Raw genomic sequence first — 7,195 nt, 5'->3', positions numbered from 1 at the left:
CAAAATGCAACCAAGAGGCAACAAGCATAGGGCTGAAAGACAGCATAAGAAGGACAGCTGAGCAAGAAGATGGCCAGGGCCTGGATACCTGATGCAGAGCTGAGTGCCTGCACCAGCAGGGGCTGGGCTAGGTTTTGTGGGGGTCTGAAGCCTATAACATTTGAGGGGAGGGCTTTTTTTTAAGAAAACATGCAAAATTGTGGCTGCAAAATGAGGTTAAAAAGTGAAACTTTATTTATACTTAGAAAAAAATTACAAATAATTCCATGTGATAAGATTCTAACTTTAAAATTATAATTAAAAACAAACAAACCTGCAGCAACCATCATAGTTTAATGGAAAATATTAGCATTTTTTTCCTCCTGATGTTGGTAGAGGAAAGATAATGACTGCCATCACCATTTCTATTCAAAATTATTGTAGATGTCCTAGCCTGGGAAATAGGGGAAGAAAAAGCATTGATCATTTTTCTTTTTATAATTTATTTTATTTTTGTTCTTGGTATTGAGAATCTCCACAGTAGAACAGACACCAATTCAACAATTTCTACGTGAACAATTCAGTGACATTGTTTACATACTTCGAGTTGTGCAATCATTCTCACCCTCCTTTTCTTAGTTGTTCCTCCCCTGTTAATGTAAACTTATTGCCCTCCAAGTTTCCTATCTAATCTTTAGAGTAGCTTTTGTCAGTTTGATCCCATATAGATGGATCTTAAAAGAGCACAATGCTCCAGGCAGACATTCATTATTAGTTAAGCTAAATTTTTGTTTGGCTTTAAGAAAACTTCAGGAGATTTTTGTCGTTGTTGTTTAAGGTTTAAAGATTATCTCAGGGAAATGGTTTCAGGTATTCATTCAGCCTCCATGGCTCCAGAAAGTATGGATTCCACGAGAATTTGAAATTCTGTTCTGCATTTTTCTTCATTTGATTAGGATTCCTCTATAGAATCTTTGATTGAAATGTTCACTAATGAACCTCCAGTTCTTCTGACCTCATGGCAAAGGAGACAGTTGTTCATGGAGGCAATTTGCCACACTTTCGATTTCTTCCTCCTATTCAGGACTCTCCTTCTTTCTCTGTTGTTCCAGGTGAATAAAGACCAGTTGTTGTATCTAGAAAGACCATTTGCAAGCTTTTAAGACCCCAGGCGTTATGCAATGAACTACGAGGTAGAACATAAGCATAGAACACATATTTAAAAACAAAACAAAACGACAAACCCATTGCCATCAAGTTGATTTCGACTCTTAGTGACCCTATAGGACAGAGTAGAACTGTGCCCATAAGGTTTCCAAGGAGCAGCTGGTGGATTGAAACTGCTGACCATTTGGTTAGCAGCCATAACTCTTAACCACTGTGCCATCAGTGCTCTGAACACATTATTAGGCCATTAAAAATCTGTAAGAATAAAAAAGGGGGGGGGTCTGTCAGTACTACGTGGTGTACCTAGAAAATCCAAAAGTTTCTACAAATAAATTATCAAAATTATTAAGTGAATTTAGGAAGTTCAGGAGATACAAGGGCAATATGCAAAATTACATGTATTTTTCCATATACATCACTAGCAATTATAATAGTTATTAGTAAATGATATTAGCGAAGCATACCATTTAATGTAGCTTCCAAAACCATTGAAATCTTCGGAATAAATTTCATACAGGTAGGTGTTTGCGATCTCTACCCCAAACCACAAAACATTATTCAGAGAAATTAAATACTTATGTCATGTCCATGATTGAAAGATTTAATATTGTCAAGATGTCAGTTCATATTCAGTGAAATCCCAAACAAAATTTCAGTAATTTTTGAAATGTGTAAATTGACAAGGCTATTTTAACCTTTACCAAGAATAACAAGCAATCTTAAAGAAGAATTAAGTTGTTAGAAAAGTACACCACTGGCTACTAAGACCTATAAAGCCAAAGTAATTAAGGCATCATGTTATTTATAACAACTCTCCCATCCCTGGTGCCACTCAATCTCCCATCGCTGACGTCACCCTCTCTCCCTTGCAAATGCCCTCTTCACTCCACTCAGGACCCCACACTATATGCTACGCTGCTCTCCTGCTTAGATACCCTTATCACCTTATTCAGGCTCCAACATCCTACATCAGACCCCACCCCTCTCCCACACAGGAATGTTTTTTCCACCCTATTCACGTTATGACACCTGTGACTGGATGTTCCATGTGTCGATGTCCTCCTTCCTATGCTTGAGTTCTGACATCTTTTATGGGACTGTCATGGCCCTCATGTTACTTGGGCTCTTAAACTCCACTGTCATTGTTGTTTGCTGTCACCAAGTCACCGTCAGTCATGATGACCCCATGCACAATGAGATCATTGGACCATTGTGATCCATAGGGTTTTCATTGGCTGATTTTTTTCAGAAGTAGATTGCCAGAACTTTCTTCCAGTCTGTTTTCATTTACCAGGGCTAAAATGATGTATTGCATTGGGGAAATCTGCTGCAAAAGACCTTTTTAAATTGCTAAAAAGCAAAGGTGTCACTTTGAGGACTAAAGTGTGCCTGACCCAAGCCATGATATTTTCAATCATCTCAGATGCATGCGAAAGCTGAAAAACAAATAAGGAAGAGCAAAGAATTGATGCCTTGGAATTATGGTGTTGGTGAAGAATATTGAATATACCATGGTCTGCCAGAAGAACAAACAAATCTGTCTTGGAAAATGTACAGTCAAAATTTATAAGTGAGGATGGTGAGACTTCATCTCCTGTAGTTTGGACATGTCATCAGGAGGGACCACTCCCTGGAAAAGGACATCATGCCTGGTAAAGCTGAAGGTCAGCAAAAAAGATGAAGATCCTCAATGAGATCAATTGACATATTGGCTGTAACAATGAGCTCAGTAGGAAAAATTGGCACAGTAGGAAAACAGTGTAGGACTGGACACCATTTCCTCCTGTTGTACATAGGGTTGTTATGAGTCGAAACCAATTTGACCGAACAACAAGGGCTACTAAAATTCCCCTTAAACACTACTCTGCCCCCCACCTTACGTAATATCCACTTGCTTGGTCCCACCTAATTGCTTCAGGGTTTAATTATTCAAGAAGAGGTAAGAAGGGAAGGACAAAAACAAAAAAACATTGCAATGGAGTCAATTCTTCTCCTAGTAACCCTATAGGACAGAGTAGAGCTGCCCTTGTAGTGTTTCTAAGGCTGTAAACTTTTATGGACGCAGACTTCCACATCTTTCTCACCCTGGTGGGTTCGAACTGCTGACTTTTTGATTAGCAGTAGAGCGCTTAACCACTGCACCACCATGGCTGCTTAGGGCAGGACAAAGAAAGATAAAAAAAAATAGAGGGATGAGAAAAGGGAATTAGAAAGACAGTTGAATGTATGATAAATTTTGGTAAGTAAATGTCACATTGGGTGATATATATCTAGAGAGTAGATACATATTGCCAATTATGTTTCACACTTACTTACTTCAACTATGTCTAGAGTTGGGTTAATTAATGCTGTTACATAATATAGCAACGTAACCTTGAATCTTAGCTTGATTTCATATTATCTCCTGCCCTAGGATGCATAGAAACAAAGAGTTTAATTTTATTGATTGCAAATTTAATTTTTTTTTTTCAGTTTGTTCAACCATGTAGAAAGCACAAGAACTCTTGGAAGTGACTTTAAAATTCATGACTGGTGTATCTAATATTTAAATACACTGCTCAAGACTTTTGTGGCTCCACATACAACTCTCTGAGTAGGTTATTTTAAAGTTCTTAGTCAGTGCACTTCCTTTTAATTTTTTTTCAGTTATAGAATGATTATATACAGGGATGACTCATACAGAACAGAAATTATAGAAATGGGCCAAGTAGTGCTGCAGCTACTATATTATTCCCTTTTTGTAAAGAGCTCAGAGCTTCATTATAAATAAATGCTATTGAAGTAAAAGCCAGTGATAAAAGCAAAGTAGGAAGCTTTTCTGCAATTGGCTGTATGAAGAATTTAAACAAATATTACCAAAAAAGTTAAAAAGCTATTCACAGGAGAGTCCTAGCCTTCTGATGTCTATAACTCCTGTTAAAGTTAATTTCCAAATTAATAATAATAATAATTTAGCTTATCCTGATGACACATCAAGCTTGGGAAATTAAAAAGGCATCCTTCGCCAATGTAATTCCTTGTAACTAATTTGCTACAATAAAAGTTAAGAGCGAGACAGCGAGAGAGGGACGAGATGCTCCCCAGCAGTAAATATATACATACTGTGCTAAGTTTTTTTTAGAATGGCTAATACAAGGGAAAACATATTTAGGTGACTTTGGTGTGAGTAAAAAAAACCCTCATTTAAAAAAAAAATTTTTTATGTTTCCTTAAGACTTGGGAGAAAATCACTTGCAGACCCAGAGTAGTATACATCTAATAACTTCCAACAGGCTTGCCACATTGGAAATACTCTTGTGTTAAATCAAAGTATCAGATGTATTTGAAGATTACAACTTTGTTTTCCACTTTCTTAGTGGCATTATTTGCTATTCTGTTTATCAGTTGTCTAGAGTCCACATGATAATGAAAAGATCACATGAAAAGTTTGGAGAGATCAGACCATCAGAGAACGGCCCCTCCCCTGCTACACTAACCCAGGAACATACAAAGAAACTTTTAGTAAAATTGAGAATGGATTAGAGCTTGGAAAGCTATAGAGATATTGTTTCTGGTGAACAGCGCAATGAAAAAAACAACCCAAGTAGGGAGAAGACATGAGGAAAAAAAAAAAAAAAAGTCAAATTAGTCTATATCCTAAACGTAGGATTTCATTAGAGAAATTTGAAGCCTCTGGGAGACATGGGGTCACCATGAGTCAGAATCAACCTGATGGCAAAAGGTATGGTTTTTTGGTTTCGGTGAACTGAAGGTAACCATAAAAAAAAGAATTTTTTTTTTTAACCATAGCAGCAGCAAACTTCAAACCCTGCCCTCCTCCTGACTTGATTAACACAAATTCCCACACTAAAGTCCTAGAAGAAGGAAAGATGTGCTCATCTCCAAGCAAAAAAAGTATTTTCCTCTGTTCTGACTGTCATATACAACAATTATGTCTTTCAACGAAATTTATAAGGCACAAAAAGTAGTCCGAATGAATAAAGGAGTCATTATAACCAAGCTCAAATATGTCAGAGATGTTGGAACTTTCAGACAAAGTGATTATTTTTATTCTTTTTTTAATGCATGTGACTCAAAGAGACAGTTTTATAGAGGGTTTAATGTGTATAGAATCATTACTGGTAAGATCAGTTCTAAACTAAATTGTGGATTAAAAAAAAAAACCCTCTGCTGTCCAGTCAATTCCAACTCATAGCGACCCTATAAGACAGAGTGGAACTGCCTCATAGAGTCTCCAAAGAGCACCTGGCGGATCTGAACTCCCAACCTTTTGGTTAGCAGCTGTAGCTCTTAACCATTACAACACCAGGGTTTCCAAAATGGTGAATAGACACAAGATTTTCCAGTGTTTCAAACTGTACTTTTCTGTGACCTTTTCTTTAAGCCAAAAAACCAACCCAGTTACTGTGAAGTCTATTCCAACTCATAGAGGCCCTACGTGTTTCAGAGTAGAACTACGCACCATAGAGTTTTCAAGGCTGGGACTTCTCAGAAGCGGATCTGGAAGGCTTTCAATTTGACGCACCTCTGGTTGGGTTCCAACTGCCAACTTTTTCGTTAGTCATCAAGATCTTAACCGTTTGCACCACTCAGGGTCTCCACCTTTTCTCTAGTTCTGAATATTCACATGTTCTCCATTTCCAATTCTATCAAAACCCCACTTTTAATAAAAAAGTTTGGAATCTCACTTATACGGTGAAGTGAGTGATTATACATGATCTCTTCCACCTTAACTAGAGACCAAAACTTAATTGGAAGGGATAAACTGCTAATGATGGAACTTGGGGCACACCAAGATTTACAGTGGAGATTGGGTTGGGATGAGGGGTGTGTCTGTGGGTGAGGGGTAAGGGGCACTCTCTGGTGTTGCTGAAATCACACTGCTTGTGTAATCACTGCTCATCAGGTTGGCTTGTTGGTTTTCAGGTGGTAAGTACAGCCTATCCAGGAAGGATAGAAGGCACACAAGAGGAGAGTCGCAATTGTCACTGCCAAATTTCTTATCATTAATTCTGAATAATTGTGTTTTGGTAAAGTCTCTAGCAGTACATATGTTGGAAATAAAACCATAGAGAAAAGATGAGCATGGTGCCTGTGAATGAGACAAAAGAGCAGTTTTTATTCTGTTTTCATTGTGTATTATCGTATGTTTACATCCCTATTTAGCCACCTCAGCTGTTACCCTCCAGAAGGCAAAAATTCTGTATTGTAAATGTTTTTTATTCCCCGGTACTTAGCACATATAAGGCAGTCAAAAGACACTTTTCTTTTTCTATATTTTAAAATTTATTTTTTCCATTTTAAAATCTTCAAAAGATCTGAAACAATCACTGGTAATACTCTGAACTTAGTGTAGCTATTTTTATTTCTGCATGTTGTTTTCAGTTCTTATTTATAAAATTCATATATGTATGATGGGCATTTATTGATTGATTTTAATTTTATTTATTTTGTTGTTGTTGAGAATATACACAGCAGAACACACACCAATTCAACAATTTCTACATGAACTATTCAGTGACATTGATTATCTTCTTCAAGTTATACAACCATCTCACCATCCTTTTCTGAATTGTTCCTCCCCTATTAACATAAACTCACTACCCTCTAAGTCTCCTATCTAATCCTTCCAGTTGTTGTTGTCAGTTTGATCCCATATAGATAATTCCTAAAAGAGCACAGTGCTCAGGGCAGGCATTCATTACCAGTTAAGCTAAAATACTGTTTGGTTTTCAAAAGACTTCAGGGGATATTTTTGACTTGAGGTTTAAAGATTATCTCAGGATAATAGTTTCCGGGGGATGATGGGGGTTTTTGAAATTCTTTTTTCTTTTTTTCCATTCACTTATCCATTCATTCAAAAAATTATTTGTGATGTACCTGCTAGATGTTGGGAATAATAAATGTAGGTAAAAATAAGTTCACTTCCTAACTTCCTGAAACTATGGGACAGACTGAGAGTTATCAAGTAATCATAAATAAATGTAAAATTACATTTTTGATAACTTCCACGTTGCTAATAATATAATTGGGCAATTTTAACATCAAG

This window comes from Elephas maximus, chromosome 4 (assembly GCF_024166365.1).
Source record: "Elephas maximus indicus isolate mEleMax1 chromosome 4, mEleMax1 primary haplotype, whole genome shotgun sequence".
Classification (NCBI taxonomy): domain Eukaryota; kingdom Metazoa; phylum Chordata; class Mammalia; order Proboscidea; family Elephantidae; genus Elephas; species Elephas maximus.
This window is presented reverse-complemented; position numbering follows the sequence as displayed.